Genomic DNA, 14,778 nt, shown 5'->3' with positions numbered 1-14,778 from the left:
GCTGTCCTTTCACCTGTTCATTCACTCAACGATTCATCCATTTGTTCTGCCATCCTTTCACTTGCCCATCCACCTATCCATTCATGCACTCACCCATCCCTTTACTTTACTATACTTTCATGTGTCCATCCATCATCATTCACTTCTTTCACCCACTCATTCATCCACATATCCATTCATCCTCCTACTCCATCATCCCTACTTCCTTTTTTTTCACCCTTTTCTTCTAACATTCCTTCTTTCTTTCCCTGTTCTATTTTTCCAGCTGTCGGTTTTCGTCTGTGGCTGTGGGAGTGCTTCCGGTTTCCACTGAGACACGTTTGGTGTCCTTCTTGCGGGTCCACAAAATGTAATTAACTACATTTTTGCTTATTGCGGCGCTGGGGGTGAGCCTCGCACAACAGAGCACACGAGGACGGAGACGAGAGCAGAGAGACGGGCGGGGCGGCGAACATAGGAGGATATTTGACTTTTTTGGGGCACTGCATTCAATGTCGGGCATCGGAACGCTTAAGAGAAACCGAATGAACTAAAGCTTACCTAGGAGGACCTTCTTATGTAGGCGGCTTGGAGCGGTGGTGGTCGGTCTCAAACTAAGTGAGACTGGTGTTCTTAATATAGCTGGACTGTCTGCAGAAAATACATGGCACTCCAAGAATGCGTAGTGGTGGCGCGCGAGCGTGCGCCTGCGCATCACTTCTGCATTTTAAAAGCACAGTGCGGGGGCTGGCCCAAAATGCACAGGGCCTTCAATGGTGGCACTTTTGCCGCTACAATATTGACGGCCTGGCCCCTGGGACCAGGTGCGCGTGCACCTAGATACACGTGAGGTGTGCAGTGCACTGTGCTGCTCGACAGTGTGCTTAAGTGAATCCTGGGCTGGCCACTAGTACAACGCAGCTGACGCCCCCAAAATAGTGCCGCCTGGGGCGGACCGCCCCCCTCGCCCCCCCCTAGCTACGCCATTGCACAGATCTTCCGGTAAAATCTAAATCACGAGCTTTCAGACTGCAGTCTAGACAATGGTGCCACCGAGCGTGGGCATAAAAAATAAATGAAACTTCTCATCGTGAGGCACGAATGAGAAAGTTCCTTCCTACCGTTAAAATGTCGGCCGCCGCAGCCTCCCTGCTCCCAACCTTGGCTTCGCCTCTGGCGCGCCGCGGAGCAGCACGGGGAGACAAAGGCGCGCTCAGGGGGCAGGAGGGAAGTGTTGACGAGGCCCTCGCAAGTATGCAGCCATTGCCTGGGCTTGTCGCTTCCCTTTCAAGGTGTGTGCACTGGAATTACGTTACTCGGCTTTCAAAGAGCAGCAAAACAAGTCAGGTCCCGGGCCGCGCTGTGATTGGCTGCCGGCCCGGGACACCCCCGTGACGTCAGCCAATCACAGCGCGGCCCGGGAATGACGTCACGGGGGTGTCCCGGGCCGGCAGCCAATGGCAGCGCGGCCCGGGACAAAGGGGCGGGGCTTAAAAAAAGCACCAGAAACGCCCCCGAATCGCGTTTTCGAGAGAAAACGCGATTGACAGCCTCTGCCTCCCAATGGCTAGCCTCCATTTATGGAGCTAGCCAATTGGAAACAGAGGCTGTCCTAACCTCACTATTAAAAACAACAGATTTCGATCTGGGAGGGGCTTCGCCCCTCGCCAGGTTACGAAACCTAAAAAGAATAAGTCGATTTTTGATCTTAATATCGTCTATTGCCATAGAATAAGGGTTAAAATCTAGGAAGAATATTTGCAAGATTTATTTATGACTAGACTTGATAGGCTTCGTTCAGTACTGAGGATACTTGAGATGTAGAGTGGTATACTCAACTTATAAAAAATGTTTTGTTTAGTTTGAAAGCAGAACGTAATCCTTGCCCCATTGAAAGTGTGAATAAAACAAGACTCAGTTTATGATGGTTTGATAAAGAATACTTCACACAAAGAAAGATGATAGAAAGGATACAACGCAAATCAGTCAATAATAGGAGTGATGCAACCAAACATGAACTCATGATATGAAAAATAAATATCAATCATCACAGGGTCTGGGAGGGGCAGCACAATGAATTTCTTAGAGGAGGATGCATGCCTTCTTCAGGTCCCAATTAATGAGGAGAGAGAGACGTGCTGCTCCCCTCCCGTAGCCTCTTCAGGCCCTGGAAACCTATTCCCCTGGGGCGAAATACATTTATTTTTAATTAATGGGAGGTTCGCAGCCCTCCTCCCTAGCCTATTCAGGCCCTGGGGACCCCTTCCCCAGGCCAAAACTGTGCAATATCCAGGGGAGCCCACACCAGCGACACTATTCTTCCCTGCCGGGGCAGTAGAAAAGAGCACAGGGGTACCACAGTAACGCATAAAAGTAAAACAAATATAAACCCTTCATACTCATGGCTGCATATTAATATTAGTTCCAACCATGATTATACACTAATTCACTGTCCGGAATCCAAAAAATATTTGTACGCTGATCTAGTTGTATGTTCACCATTCTGGCGCAAGATCGACTTTATAATCTAAGGCAGTGACTCAGCACTATAAAAGATACAACACCTGCAGCTAACTACTTCTGTTAGGGAGCATTGACATTTTTCTTAAATATTCCTGTCTCGTGTTCAATCTGCATAAGTCAGTATCTTTACTGGTTAAAAAGACAAAAGTTACCTTTTAAGAAAAAAGTTATTTACCTATAATGCCAGTTCTCCAGTCCTGGCATCTTTCAGAGGTAAACATGCTTGCATCATCGCCGCTGTCGAGTTGGAAGTCCCACAGTGCCATTTCAATAGCAGCATAGTGTTAAATATAGCCCAGAAGTTGTAAACATTATCATTTGAGTAGTCTACTCACATCATCAAAACCTTCAGCCAATCGCCATCAAGCAGAGTGATGGCCACACTCTGTACAGGCCACCATTGTTCAGATTTCACAGCTCTAGAACGAAAAACTGTCAGTTTAGGTGAACCTCTAGAGTGGAAGAGGGTGGATTGCATATGGATCTATAAAAGATGCCAATACTGGAGAACAACCATTACCTCTACAATTAGGTAATTAACTTGCTCCTTTTCCGGTATTGGACCTCTTTAGATTCACATGCTTTAATCTGAATACCAAGCAGTACAATATGTCCAACGCATTGACAAATAACGGAAGGCAGGTATTCAAGATATGGCTCACCTTACGGAAAAAGATATGTAATACTGAACGCCCCACTGCACATCTCTCTGTATGGTCATTTCTAGACAATAGTGCTGAGTAAAGGTATGTGTCTTCTTCCACAATGCTGCCCTGCATATGTCCAACAACAAGACTCTAGAGAACAGTACTGTTAACACTGCAACAATTTTAGAGGAGCATGCCGTGACTGTACCTTGTACAGCCTGCCATTTTTGTGTGGCCAAAAGTTGAAGCCGCTACCAACAACAAGCCAATCCCTGATTACAGATGGGTTGGTCTGGCTGTGGATTTCCAAATGCAACTTAACACTGGAATGAGCTTCGGAAACTCTTGGTTCTAACCAGATAGAACTTCAAACATCTCTTGACATGTAGAGTATGCTTTCTACTACACTGGACGGAATAGGAAACAATGTGTTTAGTGTTACAGGTTCGTCAAGAAGTCTGTAGGGATTTTGGGAAGAATTCCAGGAATAGTTGTTAAAGTAAATGTCATAACATAATTGGAGGAAAGGCTCTTTAATTGTAAAGGTCTGAATCTCACTATACCTTATTGCCAAAGTTAGGTGACAAATATTTCATTCCTGGATTACGAATTGGCACAAAATGACTTTGAATCAGCTGCTAAAGGACTGTGTTCAACTGCCACAAGACTTGAGGCAGTCTTATAAGAGGAAAGTTACTGAAAGGCCATTTCATAAGCTCTTTTATTAGTCTGTTAGTGCATGGTGACAGCTTGATATTCTTCTGAAACATGAATTTCCAGCTACACAAACCTTGACCGATGAATGAGCTAGACCTGCCTGAACTACACTTGGTAAACATGGAAGAATTTGATGTGGCATCACTGATACTTGGTGAAGATCATGTTCTCTATACCATATACAGAATCTTTTCCATTTAGCACAATTTGTTTTAATGAGTCCCACTCATCACAGTATTCTCTAGTTCGGCTGAGTACAACAATCCAGCTGCCATCTTCTCTTGGCAAGTTCTTTGCGATTAATTAAATTCGGAGCGGAATGGTCCATTTCTATAAAACGTTAGCCTCCACCGAGAAAACAGTTGATCTCATACCTCTGTTGGTTTATACAAAATATTGTTGTCAGCTTGTACAGTACGCACTGGTAAAGATGATGCTTTTATTCTTGGGAGGAAGGATTGGAAATTTAGTCCTACTGCTAAAAGCTCCAATATATGTATGTGCAGTCACTGTTCCTACTAAAGACCACTTGCTACTGATTGCCAAGTTTGGAGATCCGCTCCCTATCCGTCCATTGAAACATCTGTCATTGTTATGAAAGTTGTACGCCCTGAATGGAACTCGAGGCCTATAGCTCTGATGTGCTTTTGCATTCCAAATACTACTATGTTAACATTGCCTACAGAGGGGTTCAAGTCTGACGTCGAGGAATAGTTCAAGCATGTGAATTGATGAACTATCCAATTCTTGGGAATTCTGGTTTCACTCTAAACCATAATTCTCAACCTGATTAATGCTGTAGTAAACAGCATACACTAATGAGACAGCGTAAACTACTGAGGGCATTTTGACTTGGTTAAATTATGACATTTAGTAGTGAGTGTTATAACTAAAATGATCATTCGATATGAAAAGTCATATAGTCTGCTCTGGATACCTTCAAGAACTTGCCGAACTAGACTGTTCACTTTCTATGCAACCTCAGTAAATAAAATCATATTTCGGCATCTTGTCTGGCACTTACAGAACGTCATGACCTAATTGAAACTGTTGGAGAAAAAAAAAATCATAATCTACCATAGTTTTCATACAAATTACCCTAGCACTGTAAAATACGCACCATTCCTTGTTGCTACTAACTGGTTTCCTGTGTCACTATTCCTATGGGCAGGTATAAAAGATTCTCAACAGAATCTAATTACAAGCTTAAAATAGTCTTGAGCCCCCCTGTAAGGCTGCCTCAAAAACTCCAAGACAAAGTCACGAAATACAGATTATTCAAATAAGAAAAATTTGAACAAATCTTGTGTATCACAAAAATAAGGACTTCATTGTATGTCTTGAAAGAAAAAGTAAGAAGTGAAATACAGTGTGCCAAAAGAGTCAGTCACTGTGAATAGGGACACCTATATTAGCAGTCAGAATGAAGATCTGGGTAATTTCTTGGGGAGTGTGCTATTCAGTGGAAACTGGGCAGTATCTGAAATTGGAACTGCTATTAACCAGTTATGTCTAGGAGCCACCTTAATGACTTCATTCCAATCACATAACCAAATTACTCCCTTTGGCCATATGATTCTCTAAGGGTAATTTAATTGAGCAGTCAAGGTTTACTCTATAAGGAGGTAGTGGCCAGAAACTCAGATACTGTACAACAAGGTAAATAACCCACCAAATGAATGAACAGTTGGTAATATGACTTTGCAGAATCTGACAATAACATGACTATGTTTAGATGTAAGTGAAAGAGAGCAGGTGATGAGATAAACCTATAGAAAACTAAATGGTGTTGGCGCCTGCAGAGGCTGAGATGTTAAACATATTTATAATATTTACTGCCTGGGCTCAGGCTCTACAAATAACAAAGGATGTCAAGGCCAATGTTTTCACATGGGTAAACTGCCCTATTGGTCTGCCACAATGAAACAAAGATCAACAGCTCAACTCTACGGGTTCTGGTCCAAGTGATTTTAGTGTAAACAGGCTTAGTCTCCCAGTCTTGCAGAAATGCAAGAAGGGGGGATACAAAATATGTCTGTCTTCTGACCAAGTGACCCTAACAACGAGTTTGAGATGGAGCAGCTGATTTTTTAACAAAAGTACTCTAAAACGTTCTTTGACCCTGACCAAACAAGAACTGGGAGGGTTCCACAAAAGTTAAAATATGCTAGCTTAGGCTGCCAAGTTTAGTTCCAACATGGCTCTGGGGTTCAGTAAAAGTTACCAAAAGGGACGAGGTGGTAGATGTCAAACAGAACACACACAGTTGAATGTTTGATTAAATAAGCAGCCACTAGACTCACTAGAAATATAAAAGGAAGTCAAAAGCGGGAGCGAGTCTGTGTCAACAAAGATGACCACCACATTTAGGCCTCCACCACAACTCAAAATATGCCAGTTATGGTCAGGAACTTTAGTTGTACCTAAGGGACCAGGGGACATCAGTGGACCCCTACACTTGACCAACACCAATTGATAAGGAAAAGATGTTCACATATAATACTAGATCTCTGTTATGGGTATTCTTTTTGAATCCATAAATAAGTTGAATACCTGCGCACATGTGCAGTATCACTGGAACACCATTTAAAAACATTTTAAGTGGAAAATATGCACACAACAAGCATTTGCAATGCAATAGGTCTCGCATTAGGAAAGTTTGAGCTATTGGTATTGTAATTGACAAATTTTTTATTTATGTTTTGTTTTTGAAAATAGCAAAATTAATAGTTTTGTCATTTACAATACCAATAGTTATAACTTTTGCAAATGTGACACCTATAGCATTTGTAATGCAATATGTGTTGTATTTATGTGACTTACCTGTATTAGTATTACAAATAACAATGTCTTTTACTTTTTTTAAAATAATTAATACTTAAATAAAAGTTATTGCAATTTATAATGGCAATAGCTTAAACGTTTGTAAATAACTTTTGTGAAGATTATGTTCAGTGTATTTTATTATGTCGAAAATCCAAGAACAGAAGTGAAATATTACCACCTTTTTGTTACATTTGTAATAAAGCTTGAAACATTGAGAGAACATATTTGAACCAGTTTTTGTTGAATGGTTGCACAGATTAATGCTTTGGTGGCGCTGAGTGATGTTGTGATGTCGAACGAGTGATGCTGTGGCGTTCAGTGATGCTGTGGTAGCGCATAGTGATGTTGTGGTGCCCCTGAGTGATGCTGTGGTGTGCTGAGTGATGCTGTATGCTATGCTTTGTTTTGCTATCCTATGTTTTGTTTTGTTATGCTATGCTATGTTTTGCTATCCTATGTTTTGATTTGTTATGCTATGCTATGCTGTGTTTTGTTATGCTATGCTGTGTTTTGTTTTGCTATCATATGCTTAGTTTTGTTATGCTATGCTATGTTTTGCTGTCCTATGCTTTTTTGTTATGCTATGCTGTGTATTGTTATGCTATGCTATGTTTTGTTATGCTATGCTGGTGAGGGTGAGTGAGGGTGTGGGAGGGTGAGGGTGTGTGAGGGTGTTTGAGGGTAGGGTGTGTGATGGTGAGGGGGTTGTGAGGGTGAGAGGGTTGTGAGGGTGAGAGGGTTGTGAGGGTGAGAGGGTTGTGAGGGTGAGGGGGTGAGGGGGTGTGAGGGTGAGGGGGTGTGAGGGTGAGGGGGTGTGAGGGAGTGGGTGTGAGGGGGTGGGAGGGTGTGATGGTGAGGGGTTGTGATGGTGAGGGGGTGTGATGGTGAGGGGGTTTGATGGTGTGAGGGGGTGTGAGGGTGAGGGTGTGTGAGGGTGAGGGAGGGTGTGTGAACATAGGTGAGGGTGAGGGGGGCGAGGGTGTGTGAGGGTGAGGGTGGGTGAGGGTGAGTGAGGGTGTGTGAGGGAGGGTGAGGGTGACAGGGTTGAGGGCAACAGGGGTGAGGGGATGTGAGGGTGAGGGTGTGTGAGGGTGAGAGGGTGTGAAGGTGAGGGGGTGTGAAGGTGAGGGGGTGTGAAGGTGAGAGGGTGAGAGTGTGTGAGGGTGAGGGTGTGTGAGGGTGAGGGGTTGTGTGAGGGTGAGGTGTGTGAGGGCGAGAGGGTGTGTTAGAGCGAGGGTGAGAGTGAGGGTATGTGTGAGGGTGAGGGTGTGTGAGGGTGTGTGTGGGTGAGGGTGTGTGTGAGGGTGAGGGGGTGTGTGAGGGGATGTGTGAGGGTGAGGGTGTGGGGTTGTGAGGGTGAGGGGGTGAGGTTGAGGCTGTGTGAGGTTGGGGGGGTGTGAGGGGGTAAGGGGGTGTCCTTCATAAGACATAGAAACAAAGAGGTCTGCGGTGAAGCAAGGGAGCCTTCAGTATACACAGCCTTGTATTTGTAAGTCGAAAAAGTATATACCATGGCTCAGAGGCACTAATGAGAAGCTCGTGGGAGAGAAGGGAGATAGAATAAGGAGGAAACAAGGGGAAATAAGGAGTGATGGAGGGAAGGAATAAGGGCTGTGACTGGCTGGAGAAAGAGCAAGGTACATGGGAAAAAGCGCCAGGGAAGGAGGAATGAGGGGCTTTTGCAGGTCTGGTAGCGAAAACCACGGAGGGGAAGAGACGACGGCATTAGGGAGGGAATAGAGGGGGCAGGGGGCATAAGAAAAACTAGTTTCTTATGCATCCTTGTATGTCTGGGAATGTGTGTGATCTTGCCAAAAGCACTATGGGATTCAAAGGGGCTACTTGCAAGCTTGCTCTGACCTCCCTCTCTTTCTCTTAACAATCAGCAGTTGGCTTTCAGTGTCAGGAAAGAGTCGGGCATTAAGACTCCTCAGGTTGTGACGGAGACAAAGGGCACCAGAGAAAAAGCAAGGCTCTACACGTTGAAGAGGCTTGTGACACTGTCCATCAACTTATGCATTGGGAGGGTAGCTGCTCAAGCTCTGAGTGCAATGATCAGCGACACCTGTCACAGAAGGAGCGACTGTCTTAATCACACACTGGACATCGCAAGGAAGGCAATCTGTCAGACTCGATTAGATGGCGGCCTGGAACAAGGCAAATATATCAGCTGACAACGGGTCAGGCATTCTGCTCAAAGGTGCGTTAGCCAGGCACCTTAAGCTTCTTCGAAGAAACCTGCCAAGGGCAGTGATGTTAACCTACATATGGGAGGTTGCCAGCATGTGGACTGGACGCTTCGCTGCTCACTCACAGAAATGGTACTCAGTACCGTATATACTTAACTTCTCTCTCAAAGAATAAAACCCAAAGACATCTGACGGATAGGGTCTAATTACAGTCGTATTAGGAACCCCTCACTCTCATTCCAAGTGCCCCCATTTTTGAAAAGTACATTTAATATCGCACTCTGGCTAGTAGTTACACACTAGGTTCATTTATGCTTTCTAAGAGACAACTTGGGGTTTAGTCTTGGGCTTAATCTTTAGGCAACATAGAGTTGAACTATGTAATGCCAAGGAGACTGACAAGCTTCACTTGTTTCCTTACAGCGAGAAAGGCGACATGTGGACGAATTTGGATATTGGCCAGAAAATTATCATTTTTCTTAGTGGGAGATAAACCACTCCGGCTTTTACGCCTCAATGAATACTAGGACTGCTATGGTCATGAAACCCACATCTCAGTGTCGTTATATCTACTAAAATACCTTTCACATTACATCAGCAATGGCGCCCTCTACCGACAGTTGCTATAATGAATACTCAAGGTGGATACGCTCACTTAAAGGACGGGGAAACTCCTTCCGCATCATTCTTTCAGTCAGCCAGCCAGTCAGCACTAATATGGAAACGTGGCATATAACTCCGGCAACTCTAATCGGGGTAATGTTCTTCTGAACTGGAAGAGCCATTTCAAGGGATGTAGGATATTAAAACGTTTCACAGGCGCCAATAAAATTAATTCTCATAAAGGACAATTGGGGTGTTTATCGCTCGTAAAATAAAATAAAATAAAGAAAAGTCTTACGAAATAGCAAACACCAACATCTTCCGATAAACATTTTGCTCACACTGGTGCGATAAAAATAAAGAACAAGTTCATGTTATACGGTGCCGCCGCGCTGCCCGCGGCGACCCGGAAGCTCTTGGCCGGCCGGCCAATCCGGTCGCGGCCGACCGGAAGTCCCGCCTCCCGAGCTCTGCGAGCTGCCGGCGCATGGAGCGCCGTGCCGGTCCGAGGTAGCCCGGGTCCCCAGGAGGGGGCCGGGGAGAAGGAGGTGTGTGGCGCCTGTTGCGGGGCTCCTCGGACCTGAGGGAGCCCCGATTGAGAAGAGGAGACGAGACGCGCCGCGCCGTGAGGAGCGGAGCGCGAGAGGAGCCCCGCCGGAAGAGCGCAGTCGGTGAGTGGGGCCCAGGGCTGATGTGAAGTGCGTGCGTGCCTGTGTGTATGCCTGGGGGTGGGGGGAGGGGGGGGGAGTGTGTGCGCGCGTGTGTGCGTGTGTGCGCGAGGGAATGTGTGTGCGCATGCGTGACTGTGTGATTGAGAGAGAATGCGAGGTAGGGATAGTGTGCCTGTATGTGTGCCTGGATGGGTGCCGTATGCCTGCGTGTGCATGCGCGCGCCTGTATGTGTGTGCGTGCGTGCATGCAGAGGGGTGGGGGCTGCCTGTGTCTGCGCATGCGCAGCTACCAGACGCTCGCTCCCGAGGTGAAATCTGACATCGTCAAAGCGCGCGTCTGGTAGCTGTCCACTCTCCTAAATACGGGCCACAAAAGGTCTGAAGCAGACACTCTCAATGCTCACGCATTGAGAGTAGGTCTGCTCGACCTAAAAAGCAACATTTTCTAATAATTTTACAGTTAGAAAAGTACCTCTAATTATCCTACATAATTGGCTGTAAACAATACTGTACTATCCAACAACCCCCAAACTAGAAAATGTTAGCTTCTAATAGGCTGGGAACTAAGAGTACCAATTAAGACACTACATCTTTAAGAATTACACAGTCAGGCAGCTTTCCCATCATGCAGAACAGGGTCAGTGAGGCTGTTTGTTGTTTTTGCTCATCAGAAAAAGATCTACAACATTGTCACCTTTTCCATGCTCTTTTTTGGCTGAAAACCTTTCCTTTTTGTGGGTTCGTTTTATCTTCACTCAACATCATTGGACTTTTTCTGTAGCTCCCTGCATGGTTTTGTGAGAATTGCCTTCTTTTCCCTCTACTTTCCCAAGAAGTTTAACTCTTCTCACCTTTTCCATTGGCTTCATGCCAGCTCTCTTTGATCGATGCCCTTCGTGTACAGGTAAGACGTCCTGGAAGGATGAACATGTATGGGTTGTCTGTCATTGGGATTCTCACTCCATCATGAAGTATAAAATCTGCTGTGAGATGCTTTAAAGGTGCCCCAGAGACAGGGAGAAGGTTTGCTTCAGAGCCTAGCAAGAAGAAATTGGCCGCTCTGTCTTGTGGTCCACCGCTTCCAGAAGGGCAAAGGAGCTTTGAATGTCTTCCACTACCCGTGGTGTGACCAACTCTCATTCCCCTTTAGGCCCTTGGGCCAAATCACAAGTCGCGAGTTATCCCACTGCGGCTGGACATCGAGGTTTAAAATGTTGAGGTGCTCAACGTCAAGACTTTGACGTTGGGTAACTACCTCATTTAGCCCACTTAAGGGACACTGAATGAAGCACACAGCCAACTGAGCAGGGAAGAGAGCTATGCCATCTACATTACATTACATTTTGCCTTCAAATTTCCATGTTACCTCCAGTCATCAGTAAAAGCACTCTTGGGTTTTATCCTGATCTTAGTGGGCTTTTCCAGGCAAGTAGTGTAGGCAGTCTGATCAGACCCAGCCAAGCTAAGCTGAAGATTACAGTTTGAAAAGTCAAGAGAAACAGCTCTGGGTGCTAAGAGACAGCATGCTCAACACTAGAAAGGAGGAGCTGCTTTAGAGTTCTATAAAAAGAGGTAAGAATAATTTCTCTACCCCAGAAAACAGGTGCAGCTTAGGAGTGTGTGCTCAGTAAACAAGCATTTGCAATGCAATAGGTCTTGCATTATGAAAGTTTGAGCTCTTGGTCTTGTAAATGACAATTTTTTTTATTTATGTGTTGGTTTTGAAAATAGCTAAATTAATAGCTTTGTCATTTACAATGCCAATAGTTATAACTTTCGCAAATGTGACACCTATAGCATTTGTAATGCAACATGTTTTGTATTTACGTGACTTAGATGTATTGATATAACAAATAACAATGGCTTTTAATTTATTAAAATAATTAATACTTAAATAAAAGTGATTCTAATTTATAATGGCAATAGCTTAAACTTTTGTAAATAACTTTTGTGAAGATTATGTTCAGTGTATTTTATTGTGATGAAAATCCAAGTACAGAAGTGAAATATTAACATCTTTTTGTGACATTTGTAACAAAGCTTGAAACATTGAGAGAACATATTTGAACCAGTTGTTGTTGAATGGTTGCAGAGATTGATGCTGTGATGGCGCTGAGTGATGCTGTGATGGCGCTGAGTGATGCAGGGGTTGCGCTGAGTGATGCAGGGGTTGCGCTGAGTGATGCAGGGGTTGCGCTGAGTGATGCAGGGGTTGCGCTGAGTGATGCAGGGGTTGCGCTGAGTGATGCAGGGGTTGCGCTGAGTGATGCAGGGGTTGCGCTGAGTGATGCACGGGTTGCGCTGAGTGATGCACGGGTTGCGCTGAGTGATGCACGGGTTGCGCTGAGTGATGCACGGGTTGCGCTGAGTGATGCACGGGTTGCGCTGAGTGATGTGATGGTTGCGCTGAGTGATGTGATGGTTGCGCTGAGTGATGTGATGGTTGCGCTGAGTGATGTGATGGTTGCGCTGAGTGATGCAGGGGTTGCGCTAAGTGATGCAGGGGTTGCGCTGAGTGATGCAGGGGTTGTGCTGAGTGATGCAGGGGTTGCGCTGAGTGATGCAGGGGCTGCGCTGAGTGATGCAGGGGCTGCGCTGAGTGATGCAGGGGCTGCGCTGAGTGATGCAGGGGTTGCGCTGAGTGATGCAGGGGTTGCGCTGAGTGATGCAGGGGTTGCGCTGAGTGATGCTGGGGTTGCGCTGAGTGATGCTGGCGTTGCAAGGGGAAAAAACGAGTCTAACAGAGTGCAGAAGGGCACAAAAAGCGAGTAACAGAGGGCAGAAGGGCACAAAAAACGAGTCTAACAAGGGAAGAAGGGCATAAAAAACGAGTCTAACAAAGGGCAGAAGGGCAGAAAAACAAGGGAAAAACGAGTCTAACAGAGGGCAGAAGGGCACAAAAAACGAGTCTAATAGGGGCAGAAGGGCACAAAAAACGAGTCTAACAAAGGGCAGAAAAACAAGGGAAAAACGAGTCTAACAGAGGGCAGAAGGGCACAAAAAACGAGTCTAATAGGGGCAGAAGGGCAGAAAAACAAGGGAAAAAACGAGTCTAATAGGGGCAGAAGGGCAGAAAAACAAGGGAAAAAACGAGTCTAATAGGGGCAGAAGGGCAGAAAAACAATGGAAAAAAACTAGTCTAATAGGGGCAGAAAGGCACAAAAAACGAGTCTAACAGGGGCAGAAGGGCACAAAAAACGAGTCTAACAAAGGGCAGAAAGGCAGAAAAACAAGGGAAACAAGCTTCTGGTAGAAGGCATTAGTGCACTCGGATTTAAGAGTAGATTGAAGTATCCTCATGAGGGCAGGAAAAGGCAGCCTGAGAACAGAGTGCTCTGCGAGCGGGTAGTTATGAAGCGTTTAAATCGGCACGAGGCGCATTTCAGAAAAAAACGCTGGAGAGCGCGGGAACATTTCTGAGGTGAAAGTGGGTGGTTAATGGAGGCAAGAGCTTCGTACATGCTACGGGTAAATGTTCCTTGAACAACATGAAACAAAAATGCATTCATAACGTAGACAGACTACAATGCTAGAAATGACAGCTTCGAAACTTCAACACACCAACCCCTGCTCAAATAACGGCAAAATTAGTTTATTACAGGAAAACGAACCATAGAGAAACGGAAACGCGTGTATAGGCATTGATGTGGACAGTTGAAAGCAAGAAAACTGTACTTGGATGGAAAAAGGGCACAGTAAAACAACAAAAAACAGCAGCAAAGACTGCTTACAAAGGTAAAACAAGTACGGGAAATGCAAGCGGCCGGGAAAGGCTAGTGCTGGGAAATCTGCTTTCCTTTGTAGTGAAGCAGGGGGCGGGGGAGCGGATCCTTTTGAAGTAGCTCACGGCCTCGCGGCCGTGAAAGTGAAAGCAATTAGGGGGGAGGTAGGAGGGAGGCTGATGGCTTTGATGTGAACGCGCGTTCCGGACTAGTAATCAACACGCACTGTCCAAAATCCGCGATGGTTTCAGAGCTTGGATTGCCTACTATAATTCTCGACAACAAGCATTGCTAAAAGCAATGCTTTAAGTCAAGACCTAAAAAGGAAACTGATGTGGTGTCATGTCTGCCACATATGAGGCAAGCCTGAAAAGGAACTACCATCTTGGGTAACTCACACAATGACCCTTAGAAGAACATCATTCCCAGCACATTAGTTACTGAACATACACCTTCTAAAAACACACACACAATAGTGCAATGGTCGGACCTTTAAGGTCATCAGGCATCTTCCACACCAAGGGGGGCAGTTAAAAGAGCGTTTCCCCAAACTATAACCAGCTGTCTTATATCCTGCTTGGAGAAGCAGTAGCCAGCCTCACTAAGTCTGAACTGAACTAGGTTAGTGAATGGCCTCATCGACTTTTCTGACTGGGGGGAAAGCTAAGACCGACAGAGTGGCACAGGTTTTCAAGACCTGAAAAGAACATTTGTATTGACACCAAGCACCATACTATTAATGGTAAAGCGTGCCTAGGCATGGGTTCTCACATTAGAATTGCAAGAGTAGATGAGATTGTTATGGGGAGGAGAAAAACACTTGCTTGTACAGTGTAATGGCTACTAGATAGAAGCCATATCACTTTGCAGGTTTTTGAATATTTCATACATCACAATGGCA

General features: G+C 45.3%; 1 protein-coding gene across 1 annotated transcript in view; it reads right to left on the bottom strand.

Annotated features, from left to right (window-relative positions):
- The window catches only part of SPG7 (SPG7 matrix AAA peptidase subunit, paraplegin), a 329,497-nt gene that overhangs the window by 100,477 nt on the left and 214,242 nt on the right, over positions 1-14,778 (bottom strand). The gene's annotated exons all lie outside the window — the stretch shown is intronic.

This window comes from Lissotriton helveticus, chromosome 12, assembly GCF_964261635.1.
Source record: "Lissotriton helveticus chromosome 12, aLisHel1.1, whole genome shotgun sequence".
Taxonomy (NCBI): Eukaryota; Metazoa; Chordata; class Amphibia; order Caudata; family Salamandridae; genus Lissotriton; species Lissotriton helveticus.
This window is presented reverse-complemented; position numbering and strand designations above follow the sequence as displayed.